Below are 18,045 nucleotides of genomic sequence, written 5' to 3'. Positions count from 1 at the left end.
ACGATTAAGTCTGCGAGAGATCTGTTGGACCCTCCATGTGCCGCGCTGGCATTTATTGGAGCTCACTGTACACGTCGTACGTAAGTGTGTATGTATATATGTATGTATGTATGTATGTATATACGTAGAACGATTGGACACGAACGGATCTAATCGGACAATCGCGCGTTCAAACGTTTTATACGGTAAATTATGTACGGCGTATTTGATTTTTTTAATACAAATACGAAAGTGAAAAACTGCAAATTGCGAGCAAAGAAATATAGAAACGCGGATTAAATAATGAATTAAATTATTAGTTGATAAATTTTTAAACAAAATATTCGGAAAACATTTGTCGAATACAAATGCGCATTACCACGATAATTGACCTTTAGAGATCGCGCGATCACTTATACAGACAAATAGTAAAAAAGATATAAAGTAGTGCACAGTGACGGTCCAAGGCAGTTACTTGGTTCCACAGTCGATCATTTGGAATTCGGTGCTCGTTTCCAGTTAGGCTCGGTCTCGGTGAAACGCCACGCACGCAATTTGCGGACCACGCCACGGCACAGCAAAAATCAAACGGATACGCGACACGAGTTCTATTATCACGACGATGCAGAACGCTTTATATTTCAAAGAACCAAGGCCGACAAAGTAGCACAGACCGCGGTTTGATCCGAACTGACGACGAGAAGCAAAGACGAAGGAACAATGCCGTGGTCGTTATCGATGGCAAACGTGGTAACACCACGATAGCGTCGAGTCTCTGGCAAATGACGAGAGGTCTCTATCTTCGAGTTCGGAAAACTGCCGGAGAGAAGATTCGAGCGTTAAACACGACCGACTCCGATGGCGAGCAGCGACGAACGAGGATGCGCTCGAGCGCGTAGCCTGTGCCGCACTCTCAGTTTATCCCCACTACCAACTATGATCGGCATCCGGTGGTAACTGAGGCGCGCATTCGCAAGCATTTCTGCTCGCTGATTGGTGCATAGCCGTTGCTACTTGGCCTGCCATTGGTCGATTGCACACCACGAATTCCCGCGGCGTTCACTATCCATGGGACACACAACACACACGTAGGAAGCACACGAGGCCACTCTCGATCTTACACGAACGATATTCAGCGAGGACACCGCGCACACGACTATCCACGTACACATACACAAACACACACAACTGTACATGTTTGTATATTGTACACACGTGCATGTATATTACTACTTGCGAGCTTTTGTACGCACACGTATAGACGGCACCGACGTATTTTTGCGTGCGCATGTATTGGAAGATTCCGCACGCCCGCGCTTCGCTACGGTCGTATGATGGTCGAACAGGAACTGGCTACAAGCCGCGCGGAAACGCGCTACTTATGCTGCCGATGGGAAGAAAACCGACGAATCAAGGCAGTCTTTATACCCGCCGCCTTTGGACTCCATGCTACAGGTCCAAAAGGCCATCGTTGTAGTATACGCTTCTCAAACGTGAATACGGAGATGGACGTCAGCCAATCCCTTTTCCTGCTATGCGCAAAATCATGAAAAATATTTAGCCTAATAGCGTCTATGCGAATTTGTCTTTTTTCCTTACCAGTGTTCGCTCGAGGATGTTCCAACAAAAGTAACCAGGTTACCGCGTTTTGCTATTACTACTTACGCTGAAAACACCGTCGAACCTTTGACCCATTTTTTTATCGATCTTCCATGTTTCGCATATAGGGCACACCGTAATGGCCTCCGATCATCAAAGATTCGTTCCTCCAGGTATTTCAACTCCTACACATTGATCACGTGTATTATCCATCGCCTTTTTTATTCGAAAAGTAAAACCATTAATCGCGTAATTCTAATTTCAGAGATCTACGTAACCATTAGACGCACGCACGATCGTTGATGTTACGTAACGCGCGATATTCCTTAAAACGACTGGAATTATGTAAATAATGTAATGTTTTTTCTCTTCGTTTGAAACACAACAGATCGACAATTAAAAACATAAAAGCGTAATATCGTTATACGAATGGAAAAGTCGATGATCACATATTATCCGAGAACACGAGAAATCGGAGAAAATAAAAATTTGCCAATTGACGTTAGCAAGTGCAAAGAAGAGAAGATTAGGCATGTTAAAAATTGAGTCGATCTTTACTATCCAAACATTAAATGCGAGAGAACGGTGCTACGCGAATAGCGGTTAGTCGATTAACGAAACTCGCGCGCACAGGGAAGAGGAAGGGGTGGTGGCTCGGTAGAACATTGGAACTCGACTTGGTCGTCCTATTTCTACGCTCGGGAAGGTTCGTGCCGCGAACCGATCGCGCACGAAGCAACGGGGATATAAGTAGGTCGTTTCAAGCGCACGTGTCGTCCTTGACTCACATAGCATGGCGCGCAGGCGCTCACCGTTGCCGCATTGCTGGTCGCTAGGGCTTTTTCTTTGTTCGTCGAGCGCGCGTGTGTTCGCGCGGAACACCAAGACGCGCTCTCTTATGAATACACCGTGTGCGTGACTATTGCTCACACGCACTACTCTATGCACTCTGCAAAATGAGCCAGCGGCTTCACGTCATCTATCTATCGCGTCCAATGTTCTCTACTATGCTTTTACCACATGAATTTATTTGTTTCGATTAATTATTTCCAGAAGCTCTTACCTTTTTATACGTTAACTCGTTTGAAAAAGGGACGTTAACCATACAGTGCAGCGACTGAGATAGGTACGTTAAAACGTTCGATTCTTTCTTTGCATCGTTTCTTTAGCGAGACTGTTCGCATACAAAATTTATTTCCTCTTACGTAACGCGGCGATAGAAGGTTCAAGAAAGTGTCACGATAGAGGTAAGGAAATTATATACCTGCGTGGATTCTCGAGAGAAGGGTTAAGGCTTTAATAATCTTGCTCTTTGATCAAGCACGTAAAGGATTCTGTGGATGGACGAGCGATACAGTGCGAGGTCGAGACAATGGTAAGGCGGCGCGTTGTGCAACTTTCAAGGAGAATGAACAGCACGCGTGTCATGCGTTCCTGCGTGTTCGTGGACGCATATGCGCACGCTCGATGATAATCGACAGAAAGAGAAAGGTCATCGGGGGAATGGAGTTTCGCTTCCTCTTCCTCGTTGCGATTACGAGTAGGTAAGCGGGTATCCGAAATTGCGGAGAGTGACGCAACGCGCAGCTGTATGTATAAATTCACGTACATACGAGCATTCACGGACACGTAGTGCTTGCGAGTGTGTACATTTACGTGCGTGTACATATGTAGATAAAGTACTGGATATGCCGGCGGAAGCACGGTACTGCACGACAACGAACTACGTTTTTCATGCAATTAAGAATTCGTCCAGCAGCTGCTTTCGTTTAAATTAAAATATTCGATAGCTTTTATCGCATTATAGGTTCAAAAAATAGATCGCCTCTGGGAAATAAAGGCATTACATATATATAAGAATTCGCTATAGGTCTTTCGATTCTTCGTATATGAAATTTCAATGAAATTCGATCCGAATGGGATATGTAACTTGCATTATTAACGCTGCGTTAATCGATACGATCATTTTTTCTTCGAAATTGCATAACCGTGCGGCGATTACAAGGAATTCTAGCACATTCTGTGGTAAGTTGGTATGTATCGCGCGGTTGATGGGAGAGCAGACTTCGTGATTCGCTGTATAGCCAAGGACAGTGACGCTTCACGATGAGACCTGTGTGAGAAGTCGGTAGTCCGCGTTAGCTTTGGCATCGTGGGTATTGATCGCAACGGGAACTCAAAGGGGAGGACACCACGTTAGGCTATTCGAACCCCAATTGGATCGACCTATCTCGTGGTAGGGAACGAAGGGGAGGGTGGTTGCATCGTGGTCTATGTCAACCAAACACTTATATTTTAATTCCGTTCTTATACGTGGAAATTATCGAGTGTTGGTTTACTCGTGTACGACCGAATCGCGACGCATTCTTGTCAGATGTATTTTTGGCGTGCGCGTTTCGCAGAAATTTATCGAGGATTTCAGTGCGATGATTGCCGTTACTTACAAAGACCTTGGGCGTTCATTTTTCTCAACGGGGAAATAAACGATAGCAGTGACCCAAATTTTTTCAACAAACGACCGGGTTTGTGTAATTTCTGCCGACACTTTTCGCCGCGTTATGGAAATAATTAGCGCGAGAGACGCGAAGAATTCACGACCTCCTCTTGATAAACGCTGGACACGCCATCGTGCGTGGCTATTGCGCAACACGATTCTTTAATAACAATACATCGTCTCTACAATGAAGCAATTATGATGAAGTAAATGCGAGGAGAAACAAATTAGGAATTATATACATCTGATAAATATGTACGTTGTGTATGCATGCTGTGATCTACCTACGCGGAGGATGTTCGAATGTTACTGACGAATATCTATCGTGTGTATAACCTCTGTGAATAACCTATGTTAAAGAAAGAAAATTGTCTCGGTCGATGAATTAGGCAACTATAACTCGAGAGAATATCCAATACGGTTCCGAGATACTCTACAAATTAATTTTTTTCGAGGAGTTTACATTTTCGACGAATTACTGACGATGAAACGCAAATAAAAATATACTTATGAGCGGGAGACATGCGCGAAATAGTTCGCCATTTACAACGGCCAATAAAGTTCGGAGAAGTCGCGTCGCGGTGTACCGATCCGATTTAACGCACATACTTTTCTGTTGTTAGAGGTAGCTCGCATGCCAACGTTCTTCAGATAAGCACATTCTTATCTGCGTACGTACTTACGTAAGCAACGCCTCGTGTAAACCTTTGCTTGGCTTCGCGCCCCTTTTTCTTCTTCCGTTCTCTCCCTGCATTTGCAACTTTTTCTCCTTCGTTTCTCTCGCGTTTTGTTTCTTTCTGCTTTCCCTCTTTCGCGTTCCCTTTCACCCTCCACGTTTCAATCTTCTTCTTCGGTACACTTCACTTCAGAATAGTATTTCACTGTGAAACGTAGCTCCTTCTCCCACGATTTCTTTCCACTGCTTCCTTTCTTTCCAATATTTTCCTCCATTTTTCTCTCTCGTGACAGTCGATCGTTCGCGAAAGTACGCGTTACGTCTTTGACAAGTTCATTACTTTAAAAGAGGTTAGGAATCGAATCGGTTCCGAGCTCAGAAGATTTAGATAGCGAAGGTTTGGTTAGTGTATTCTGATGCGGAATAGTCACGTGGACTGACGCGTGCTGGAAACAGCCAGAAGATGCGAAAGGCGTGTTCTTATCGAAACGGTAAACTGCATCTTTTCATGGACAATTGCGTCATGATTCATACTGTCGTTAAAAACGTAAAATGTTTCACGATGGCGATCGTAGTTCTCTTCGTTCGTATTACTCGTGGTTAGATAGGTTACACGTAGTATTGAAAATATCGTTAACTTCGAATCCAATCGAAAATTTCGAAAAATACGAATATTATAGAAGCGAAAGGATGCAGTTTCGTCGAATGAAACGACGTGTTATCGCGCATGATATCGATTGACCCGTTCTAACTGCAATATTCTGACGCGTAAAATGGTCGTTGCGAAAGACAGAAGGGTAACCGAGCAGATGGTCGGAATGGCTCGTCGCACGATCTCGCCGTTATCGGTGGATTGGAAATGAACCACGCGCAAGTAAATACAAGTTGGAAAGTGACGATCGTTGCTGATTTATCAGCGGAACGCCGCGCATTCGAGGAAGCCGAGGTAAATCGACGAATGAACCTTGGGGCTCTTGTTACTTGCTTCGTTCCTTTGTTACACAACCGGCTCTCTCGCCAACTCGGCCAACTATCGACCCCACCAACTTTGTTCTCGCTCTGCTCCCCTTTTCTTCCGTCTTCTAGTGCTCTCTCTTTCTCTCTCTCCGTCTCTTTGTCTCTTTCTCTCTCTCTCTCTCTCTCTTCCTCTTTCTTGGGTGAACACTCGCTCTTTTCTCTCTCGTGCTCCCCTCAGTCTCTTTTATTCCAACCCCATCTTTCTATTCCTTCCTTCCTTTTTTGACAACCTCCATCCTCCGTCCTTTCTGTTGTCTGTCCTTTCTCTCTGAACCTATTCCCCTGTGTCACGTACTCACTGTCAAAGTTAGGCGTTATTGAAAGAAACTGGCGTACGGACAATTATGAAAATAAAGCTTGCACGTTGCGCTTAATAAAATATTTGGTGTCCTTCGATCGATCATCTCTAGGATCAAACGATGCATAGGAAAAATGAGAATTTTCTATTGAAATTTCATTCGTTCGAGTGAAGTGCCGTTTTGAGGTCAGTGTGACAAAGGAGATATCAAGATCGTGTTCTCTTTTCAAGATCGTCTGTATATTTTTAAATACATAAATGCTATCTTTAAATACATGAATGTTTAATTTTCTGGCACTCGGATTGAAGAAAAGCCAAGACTAAAAAAAGTGTGTTCCGCAGTGCGGCTGTCGTATCCCACGAAATTTGTCAACCTTTGTACGTACGTACATAGCTTGGACGCTATAGCAGGAGCGCGAAGAGTTCGATTATTAAATTATTTGAATACTCGTTATCTTGGTTAGCGTGTACTCGTTACGTGGTTGGACGGTGACATGAAATACGACATTTTTCTGTCTCGTTGCGACATTACCACGATAAGTGGAAGTTTTCAAATCCGAGAACGAAGTTACATTCATCTCCGTTATTCTGGCAACCAAAGCGTAATTTGTAATTAGCGGCAACACGTTTAACGTTACATTTCCACTTCTCTATGGAAATTCCAATTTTCATTGATCATCCGATTTACTCGAATATTTGCCTGAGACGCGAGATATAAAAAATCCCACATGCTTATATAGAATTCTGTGTTCTTCGTTCGCGCTGAAAAATTCCATTCTTTTTCGCGATTCGCTCCAGCTTCCCCTTCGCCAACCCTCTGCATCTTGCGCGTCTCTACCCTCGCTATCTATTTCCGTCCCTCTCCATCGAGTTTCTTCTTTACGATTTCGTCAAGTTGCCACCCATTCTTCCCGAATTTTCTTCGTTGGCCTCGAACGTGTCTCTCCCCCTAGGTCGGCTTTTCTGTCCCTCACGGTAATCTACGTCCGTCTTTTTTTCGTGAGCGTCTGACGGACCCAAGGGACGAGTGGTGGGGGGCCACGTGCTCCCGGTACCTAGTCACGCGAGGATAGGACACGTGGTACGTACGTATGTCCGTTCGGATGCATAGGCGTGGAAACGTGTTCTTTGTTGGAGCCGCGCAGCCGCCTCGTCTCGCCCAAGTACACGCGTATATACGTACACGTATCTAGATCACGTGGGATTTTCCACGAAAGTTGATGCAGTCGGAACGCGACAGCCGAAAAACACGTCGAAGCTTAAATGTCGCATTGCGAAAAAAAGGAACATGAGATGGTGCTAGCACACTGCTGCCTGGGCTACGTACTTCGATTGTACGATCTCGCGTGCCGAATGCTTAAGCTTGAATTTTCAAAGAAGAAGAATACGTTTTACGGGAATTATGAGATATTCTCGGTAGCTTTTAAGGCTACCAGGAAGAAGCGAGTTTCTAAACATTTGCAATCCGATATCAATTTTTTCTACAGATATGTACATTTCGTACCAGATAGATCGTCACATGCTCTTGAATGTGTCACCTTTTATCTTATCACGGGCAACACGTGTATGAGTATAAAAGCAAATGTTGTAGTTTTATTCGTGCGTGCGATCGGTTTACACGTGCGTCAGCTACGAAAAGAACGTTCTACGCGGTTATCACTTTCATCGTTTCCTGCTTTGCCATTATACATTCGAAACATCGATGCAGCTTAGCGTGCAGCTTAAGCTCTTCAAAATCTGATGAAAATCTTTCTATGTTCATTTCGAACGTCGCTGCAAGATTCGACCCTGCAGGAGCTTAGAAAAAGAGCAAACTATATGAAAAAAGAAGAAAAAAGGGAATAGTAAAAAAGAGCGACGATAGAATTCTAGTACTCGATTGTTAATCGAGTGGTTGGTTGTCGGCCGTGCACAGCGGCTGGCTGGCCAGCTGCACTTGACTCTCCTATGCAAGATAAATAGGTGCGGCTGGTTCCTATTAATAGCGGGTGGTTTACGCGGCGATTGCAGTGTACGGGCTTACAATTAGCGTAACTCGCCAGCGGTTCGCATTAGATTAAAAATCATTCGTGCTGTAAATTGCATCCACTTATGTAATGATATCCGTGCAAGTATAAAAGAGTTAGCGAACATCTTGCTACACAGTCCGTTCACTCGTCCGTCCACTGGTTACGGTACGGAGGGAAAAACCGTGAAACGTTGGAACGCAGTGGCAGCGCTTTCGAAACGATAATTTACGACGATGGGTGGTAACTCGAGGACCTATAAAATCTCGCTAAAATTCTAAAACTGGTCCCTAAACACCTGTTTTCTATCTCTGACACTCGATCTCTGTTTCGTAAATGTCGATGCTCGTTCGGCTGACGATCGAACACTGTGTCAGGAAGTAAGTTGTCCATGTTGTTTCTATGTATAAAACGTATGGCGAAATTCAGCGCGTTAAACGGCGGCACGAAAAGCGGATAAAAGGCGGGCGAGGAAAAAGAGAGAGGGACGGGATTAAAGGCGAAGCATCGAGTACGTGATAATGTGCGTTTGCTCGATAAATCTTTAATCGATATATGTGTTTCGTATGTGCATTGTACTATTCGAGCTAGAACTAGGCAAAGAGCAGAATGTAGGCGAGAAACGAGGAGGAGGCGAGGAGGTGGGGATCAAACAAAATCCGGTATAGGCGGGCAACGACCTTTAGGCACGTGCCCCGTGCCACGTGCTGCATTCGACAAACTGTCGAACGGCCTTTTGCCTTTTTTATCTCTGTTCGTTTCTGTTTTCACCTCGTTTCGCTTAAAATTTTCGTCTGGCTCCGTGTTATCTCGACCGCGTCGCGATTTCCTTTTATCGACTGCACCGTAATACGAAACAGGACCGGTCCAGATACTGGCATTCGCTATTTATGGCCGTGTCAGTATCGAAGAAAGAGGTTGAAACTGCGTCCGGAGTCTGTAAATAGTCAACTCTGACAATCTCCTTGCCTCTTGTTTCCCCCCCCCCCCCCTCTGTTCCTCTCTTTCGTACGCAATACTATCGCGTACTATTTCTGCACTGCTCTTTGTTGTGATAGAAGAGAAAACGAAGGAAAAACGATAACCGAGACGTAGAAGCGGAAAAATTTGTCTTGCGATAGGTCGAACGTAATTGGCGTAATCGAGTCGTGCGATCGTAAGATCGTTGCCAATCGAAAAACTGCGATACTCTGCTCTTCGTTCGTAGTATACGCGTACGGCAAACTTACGAAGGCTTACGAAGAAGGCTACGGCAAGTGCAGTGTTATTAATTATCGCAAGTTATTAGCAATAAGCGCGATTAATCATGGTTTTCAGGCTTTTTCACGGTTTCTTTGCTTTTGCTTTTATGGTCAGCCTTTTATGGCCCGTTTATTCCGTGCAACGCGGATCAAAGGATCGACGATATCTCAGCTACTCGGAAATCGCTTTCAATTTAAAATATGGAGAATGTTATCGTTTAACGAGCGCTAGACGTGCATGGTAAATTGCAGACGATGAAACTAGTTCTCAAGTTTTTCATATCGTTATCTTTATGTACTGGCGGATTATATGGGCGTGAGTTGCGTGAAAGATAATAGCTCATTTTCCAATCTCGCGATGCGATAAAAGATACAAGCAATTAACATTACATAATTACACGTGGAGAGGGATTAATTCATAGGTGTAATATTTCTACGCTCGATTTTCCATCTAACAAACACGTTTCCAACCCACGTAAATAACAATGGAAATGAACGAAGCTAAGAAAAATCCTCCTACCAAGGCAAGTTTGTTTTCGAGATTTAAAAATAAGCGCAAAAGGAAAAAAAAAGAAACAAATACGTTACGTAGAACGATATCGCGATTTAGCCGGAGACGCGCAATTATTTGATATCGTTGATAAAATGAACGTAAGATTAATCCTTTCCTATGGCTATATGTGTTTTTATCTTGTGTTGTATAACGCCTTGTTTGAATATTATTCGAGCGACAGATGGACTTTTTAACGACCTGAATGGCGTGCAAGAGCAAAGGGACAAGATTTATGTTTGAGCAACGATAATCGTCAGAGATCAGCAACCATCGTATCGCGCAATTCGTAGCACGTTTCCCAGAATTATATCTTTTCGCATGTCCATCCGAGGATTTCGTTTCTTCTTTCGTTTCAATTTACACGCGTTGATCGTGCAATTAAAATACATTGACCCGTTAATATCGCCAATAACAAGAATTTCTCTTACGGACAAACGCGATCCTCTTTTCCATTACGCGTAACGATTGCAGTTAAATGTGACCGATTTTAGAACAATCTATATCTATAAATACAAAGCGAGTGAGTGAATTAGCGGCACTGTCTATCGATCGATCATCCAGCTATTTAACACGGACACATAAGGCTCGTTCGCCGATGGAACGAGTCGCTCGTTTAACGCTGCAACTATCGCACCAGTCGAATCGACTGGTTTTACAATTTTATTTTAAAATTCCTACTTCATGTTATGTTCCTTCCGCGATGATGTAATGACTTTCGCAACGGTAACTAAAATGAATTTTATTTTGATTTTTATGTATTCAAACCGAGAATAATTTTGTGTAGAGGCTACTTATACCAAAATCAGTCAAAATGACCGGCAGTTGTCAAAGTGTAAAAGGATCTTGCGATCTGTTTATCGAACCCCGATTAACCAGTTTACAATACCAGATTACGTACAACGTGGCACGCGTTTTTCACATTTTTACTGCGTATCACTCGATACGACGATATCGGTTATCAGGAAAATTCCCGATCGATCGCTGTATCGCTGGATGCTAACGCTAGAAATACCACGGCAGTCAAAATGACCGGTTCTACAGTTTCATAAATTTGTCGACCCTCGTTTGGGTATGATAATCCCAGATGGATTCGTAATACCAAAAATGTACCACACAACATGGAATTGCTTCTGTAAGAAATATAAAATATACAAATATTCTACGATTACGTGTTTTTTAAAGACCAGTGATTTAGGAACAGCTTCGTGTTAACTATCGGTAGTTCTAGTGTTAAACGTTATCTGTTCGACAAAGTGTACCGATGCGAATTTGAAAATTGGAAACTGTCAGCGAGCGATAAAATATGCACCAGCAAACGACGATACATTTTTCCGCTGGTAATTTGAAAGGAAAGAGGCCCAGTGACTGTGGCAGATGCTCTCTCATGCGAGCTAACTTTCATTGAATTACTTTTACGAGACAGCAGGCTCGATAGGATGGCATCGGTCGCGAAACAATAGGAGAGGAACGGCTGACATAAGATGAGCAGCTCGACAAAATATGTATGTAGTTGGCCTGTGTCGGTGGCCTCGCTCTAGAATCACTGTAGATCGCCATCTAGGGCGACGAGGACGCGGGCAGAAGAAGGGCAAGGAGGGCTGAGGTCAGCAGTACAACGATGTAGCTGCTGTACCAGCTCGATACGAGCTCTGACCCATTTGGCAAAGTTCCCGAGTTCGGGCCACGGGATTTCCCTCTATGAGATCACCAATTTAATTTTTCCATTTTTTATTCTACCCCACTCCCCACCAAGCCCACCCTACACCATTTCTACTTTCCCATAATTCACGCACGATGAAGCATCGTGGGAAAACGATCGCGCGTATTGTTATCGTGGAGCTGCTACTTCTGCCTGTGTGTGGCCATACGTCGAAGACGCTTTGAAACAGCCTGATACGCAAGCAGGCTTTTGCGGGCTATGTAGGTTGCTCTATGACCGATGCGTCTGTAAATATCAGAATTGCTAGCTTCCAAACTGCTGCTGCAGTCTGTTCGCTATCATCGTCATAGTAGACAGCGTGTTCTTGTCGAACATCGCGTGGGACGACGTTTTTGGCACGCTTCGCTTTCCAATTAGTCCGACACACGAGGCAAGAATTATGCGAATATACCAGGTATTTCGTAATTGGATAGCGGCTTAATAGGCAGCGGATATTTAGAAAGCCGCATTGCCACGGCAAACGTTTACTCGATGCGCCACGAGGCATCTCGTCCACGTAAATCCTCCAATTCGTGGTATTTCGGGTAAATGGAAAAAATTGGCGAACTTTGGAGATATCTTTGTCAAAGGACAAAAGGCAGCGGCTGTACGTCGGTAGAAGCGGCTCTAATTAATATTCTAACGTTGCTTAAATACCCGGCTTATCCGCGTCCTCTTTAACGAAGGACGCTACGAATGAAATTGGAGCATCGAAGCCACGTTGCACTGTTGCCAGAAATCAATCGCCGTTTCAGCTTTAATTAATGGAAATATGGGTCAGCCGCGTTCGTAGAAAATTCAACGGTGGGAAAAAACTGTACAGATATTTTCTTCGCTGTTTCTTTCGTGACCTCAGACCGAAACTAGACCACGCCAAGTTTTTGGTAAATGTGTCAACCACCCAGGCTGCGATCAATACTTGCGCCCTGGTTTCTCCTCTTCTTGTTTCCCCACTCCTTGCTCACCCTTACCCACGATCCTTCGTTCGTACGTCCTTCTTCCCTTGCTCTCTTACACCTTCCATCTCGATCCGGCTCCTCTCGCAACCCCTGTTGCAAAGCTTCTAGCTACAACGTTTCGTCTCACTTTTCACCGGGATATAGCTTCCGCGACGCGTCTTTAATCGCTGATACTGTCGTCAAGCTGATATGATCAACGGATAGTCGGCTAAATTACCATCGATTTTTCCTCGCAACTTTTCCTCGTCGAGCCAATTTTAACCACGTCGAAGGAGAATCTCGTTTCGTTCGACCTGTTCCAACGTATCGCGTGTCACTACGGTGCTACGTTATTTCCAAATTTCTCGATAAAATGCAGATTGTCGTGATGTGGACGTAAACTTGAGGATATTTGGAACTCTCGAACCGCTTTCTATTTCGTCGACTGATTTCCTATCGAGCCGGTAGAGTCGCTGAACCGGCCAGTGTTTTCCTGCATTGGCAAAATAAAATCATTCTGTTTGCAAAAATAACGATTTACTGTTATCCGTCCCCTGTTGCCTGTGTTGCTGCTGTTTTCAGCGTATCCCTCGGTTACGCTGTATCCTCTCCCTCGATGCCACCTGCCTCCTGCGAGGGGATAAATAGCGCAGGGTGGAAGCTCAATAGAGAGATGAGGAGGCAAAGGGAGCAACATTTCAATGGGGCAAAGGGAATCGAGCCCTGGATTCATCGCAACCGAGCGCGCATGCTTCCGACCGAAATTCTCTTCGCACCCCGCGGCTACCTACTCTTCTAACGTGCATCTCTCCTCTATTCTCCTTATAGAGCGTTTCAAAACCTGGCGTCCAAGTTCCTTGGCCGCGATAAATGATCTCGCACTGTCGCGACCTGTGCACCTCATTTACCTCTTTTTGTGTCTTTTACTCTTCTTCGTTGGAGATTCGATGTATCGTGTTTGATGCTCCTGTTTGATCCCTTGCGTATCAGATCGACGCGATGGCGAAATGAGAAGATCGATAATTCACGTTGCCTCGATGATCGCGCGTCGATGTCAGAAAACTTGATAAAAATTGTTCTACAATGAGAAGACAGAAAGAGCGAGTGTTTCGTCCAAGATCTGCTAGTGTGCACTCTTCGATAAGGTTGTCACCTAGCAGACCTATACCTTAGACACAACGAGAGAAGACAGAAAGAGCACAAAGAGGAGAATAATTGCGTTTAAAAAGCGCGTGGAATCGACACGAGGGATTGGCGTGAAATTCGCCTGGAAATTTTACTTTTGAAAATCGATGAAATATGTACGTGTGTAGGTATTGCACTGTGACATATTGGACTTGGTATTTCCAATTTATTAAAAATGCAACATAGAAGAGCGTCTGACGCGAGATAGCCAAATGAAAGATGCAAAGTCTCTTCGTTAGTCACCCGCTGCATTTTGTCTGCAATTTTATATATAATAATGTGACCCAGATGAGCAAGTATCCGTGCAACTTGCCTATTTTTATCCTTCGAACGTTCTTATCGAGGATAGACTTCTTCTCGATGGCGACTATACAAACGGATTTGCATATGTTAGCAAGAATAATTTCTCCGCTCGATAAAGCCTCGATCTTGACATTTCGCCGTATCGTTTTACAATCGATACTTTTATTTGCCCGTGCTAGCTTTCAGACCATCGTAACCTGACGTTCCGTACGTTATCGCGGTGACTCGAGTGCCGATTTTATGTAAAATGCAAGGAATCGCGTAGTCAACAAGTTTCGCTGCAACCGATAATGAGGCTCGTTATTTGCCGGATTGTATATTTCAAGACGTTGAAATTCGAACCACGATACGATAAAGAGGATCGCGAAACAACTTGATATTTCATTTGATATTCCAGCGCGATACACGCGAATGCGATGCAAATCTTACGAACGAAATCGTATCGAATCATTGGCGGCATATCGTTAACTTCTCATCAAAAATATCTAAAAGTGGTAATCGACCTCTTCGTAACGCCTACTCTTCGTCTTTTTCTCCCTTTTTCTTTCCTTTCTTTTTCAAGCGCAAACTCGTCGATTTCTGGTTTCAAACAAACGCGATACACAATGCCATTTCCACTCGATAAACGAGCATCGCTGCCTTAAGAGCATTGTACGATACACCGTCGAACGATAATCTTACCGATAGTTGCTAATTAGAAGTGGAACGCGACAAATACGAAAACGTTGGCTCGCTGACCGGAAAGGTGGTGGAAATGTAATTGCGATTGGATATCCAGCACATCCAGATCGATCGAGGTTGCAGTTCGTAAACTAACCGGCGCACCAGGTTTCAGGTCACTGGGTCAACCTTTCCATCGATCCAACCCCACCATTGAAAATTTAGTTGCTTCGGGTACGCTCGTCCTCAACGCTGAAAGCTGCACTCTTCATCCTATATTCGCGTCATACCTTCGCGTCATCACACCCACTACCACGCCTTCGCTCCTCCTCTGTCTCTTCTTTTTACTTTTTACACTTTGCCGGCCAATACTAATTATTTACGTGTCGCTCACCGCGGCCAACTCATCCTCCGACACCGCCGATATTTTCGTACCAGCCGCCAGTACAAATTTGGTAGACTATTTTCCGCGTCTCTGACACCGAACATTTATCGAGGGTTGCTTCGTCTACCGCCAAATAGCGAGCGACACACTTGTCGTTTTAAACGATCACCGCGTGTCACGACACTTTTCGATTTCGAACAAATTTTCTGCTCTTTCGGTAGAAAATTGTTTCACGGTGTTCGACGTTTCCTACGGATCTTGTAATAATTAGGCGCGTTTCCATGTTAGATTTTGCGATTGTTGACAATCCGTGATAGGCTAATGGAATATTAACACTTTGACTGCCACGCGGAAATCAGATGTTTGGCTGAGGACGCCACGGGAGTATTTTCATTATTCGAAGCATATAATGGCAAAATAATAATAAATTGATGATGAAAGACAACATTTTTGCCCAATGGACCGCTTATCTTTTGGTGGTCACGGATGACCACCGTGGCGACTTGGTAACAGTTGATAGCGACATATTGTAACGAGGCTTCGTCTATTTCAACGAACCATTCGCATTGGTTATTTCGACGTAAGCAGAACGTGCGGAATATATTGTTGAAACGTTTAGAAGATATTAGTAAACGGTATTATGGTTATTTTTATGATTTCGACGAAACATTCGGCTGAAATGGTAGAGGTCCGGAAAAAAAATTATGTTTCTGATAAAGCAATGGTAGTGGTAGATTACAAGAGAGGAAAATGTGCTGTAGATTTATCAGATCCAATGATAGTATATTCTACACCACATAGAAGAACCCTCCAGTGGTATATAAAATTAGCTTTAGAGTTATCGTTAAATACATCAATTTCAAACGCGATGATACTCTATAAACAAGCAACAAAAACAAAAATCGAGGTATCAGATTTTAGAATGGCACTCGCAACGCACCTTGCACAGTGCCATTCACCAGAGCCGTCAAATATATTTATTCGACAAAGATCGCGACAAGAAATGCAGAAGAAAGAAGGGCAAGCGTACCCGGCACGAAAATTTTGCAGAGAGTGCTATAAAAAAATGTTAAACAATTAGGATGAAAAATTGCTAAGAATCGGACCAAAAAGGTGACCACCTATCGTCCAGATTGTATCGACGAGCCACGTTTATGTTTAAAGTGTTTCAACACAGTGCACCGTTAGATGCAACATTTGTTCTCATTTTTTTTTATTGATGTTCCAATAAAAACGTTTAATTGTTCAACGGGGCACTTTTTATTTCAAAGTATCTTCTATTTATCGGTTATATCGAAAATACCCTAACTGTCAATTTTCATACAATTTTTGCAATTGTAAGAAGTTGAAGCGCTCCGGTCACCAATGACCACCATGGCGTCACGGGAGAAACCGTGGTGGGTCGGATATGACCAACGTGGCAGTCAAAGTGTTTCTAACAATCGCGCCTATGATGTATTCGTTCATTTTGACGCTCGGCACGTAAATATTTATAACGTCGGGCGATCGAAATGAAAGTTATATTTACAACGTTTGATAATTCCGACGGACTAGTTTATTTATTTATTTATTTATTCACACGGGTAGAAGCCTGAGATTGAAGCGTGATCAGCGTGAACGAACATGTATCAAAATATGACAAAATTACGACATTGATCGTACACGATGCGCAAGTGAAAAGGAAGGTAAACCGCGTTTGATAAGTTTCTCCAACGTAGGCAAATTCGATTTACAGAAAAAGCCTAGCTACCGTGTGAGTGAATTAGCGCGTTTACGTATACGATCAACACTAGAACTACCACAGCAGTCAAATTGACTGGTTTTACGATCTTATTTTAAAATTCCTACTTCATGTTATATTTTTTTCCACGATGATGCAATGACTTCCCCAACGACAACTAAAAGAATAATATAATGAATTTTATTTTGTTTTTTATGTATTCAAACTGAAAATAATTTTGTATCGAAGCTACTTATACCAACACCAGTCAAAAAGTATAAAAGAGTTCTGCGATTTGTTTATCGAAGGCTAATTAACCAGTTTCCTCGTTTTCTACAATTTGCCACACGTTTTTCAAATTTTTACCGCGTATCATTCGATACGACGATATCAGTTATCAGAAAAATTCCGGATCGATCGCTAGATGCTAACACTGGAAATACCACACCAGTCAAAATGACTGGTTCCACAATTTTATAAATGTACCAACCTTCGTTTAGGGATCATGGTCCCAGATGGATTAATAATACCAGAAATGTACTACATAACGTGGAATTTCTTCTGTAAGAGTATTAAATCAATAAATATAGTGTTATAGTGTTAACACTAGAACTACTGATAGTTAAGACGAAGCTATTTCTACCAAAAACCAGTCAAAACGACTGGTATTTAAAGAATACATAATAATAGAATATTTTTATATTTATTAATTTACTACTTTCTTAAAAAGGCAATTTTTCATTTCAATTTAGTATATTTTTCGTATTATTAATCCATCTGGTACCAGATCCCTAAACGAGGGTTGGCAACTTTATAAAACTGTAGAACCAGTCATTTTGACTGCCGTAGTAATTCTAGTGTTAGCATCTAGCGATCCAGCGATCGATCCGGAATTTTTCTGATAACTGATATCGTTATATCGAATGATACGCGGTAAAAATTTGAAAAACGCGTGGCAAATTGTAGAAAACGCGGAAACTGGTTCATTGGCCTTCGATAAACAGATTGCAGAACTCTTCTGTACTTTGACAAGTACCAGCCATTTTGACTGGTGTTGGTATAAGTAGCTTCGATACAAAATCATTTTTAGTTTGAATACATAAAAATCGAAATAAAATTCATGATATTATTCTTCTAGTTATCGTTGCGAAAGTTATTACATCATCGCGGAAAAAAATATAACACGAAGTAGGAGTTTTAAAATAAAATTGTAAAACCAGTCAATTTGACTGGTGTGGTAGTTCCAGTGTTAATACAACTATCAGAGGCGTCGTTGGTGTTCAACAGGGACG

At 43.0% G+C, this 18,045-nt stretch overlaps 1 long non-coding RNA gene across 1 annotated transcript; it reads left to right on the top strand.

The window, feature by feature from the left end:
* The first annotated feature begins 261 nt into the window (after positions 1 to 261).
* On the top strand, positions 262 to 5,872 carry LOC117207704. Its single transcript, XR_004487572.1, has 3 exons — positions 262 to 1,751; positions 1,844 to 2,825; positions 2,900 to 5,872. It is a non-coding gene; the product is annotated as an uncharacterized LOC117207704 (long non-coding RNA).
* Positions 5,873 to 18,045: the final 12,173 nt, after the last annotated feature.

Source organism: Bombus bifarius, unplaced genomic scaffold (assembly GCF_011952205.1).
Source record: "Bombus bifarius isolate JDL3187 unplaced genomic scaffold, Bbif_JDL3187 scf7180000008045, whole genome shotgun sequence".
NCBI lineage: Eukaryota > Metazoa > Arthropoda > Insecta > Hymenoptera > Apidae > Bombus > Bombus bifarius.
This window is presented reverse-complemented; position numbering and strand designations above follow the sequence as displayed.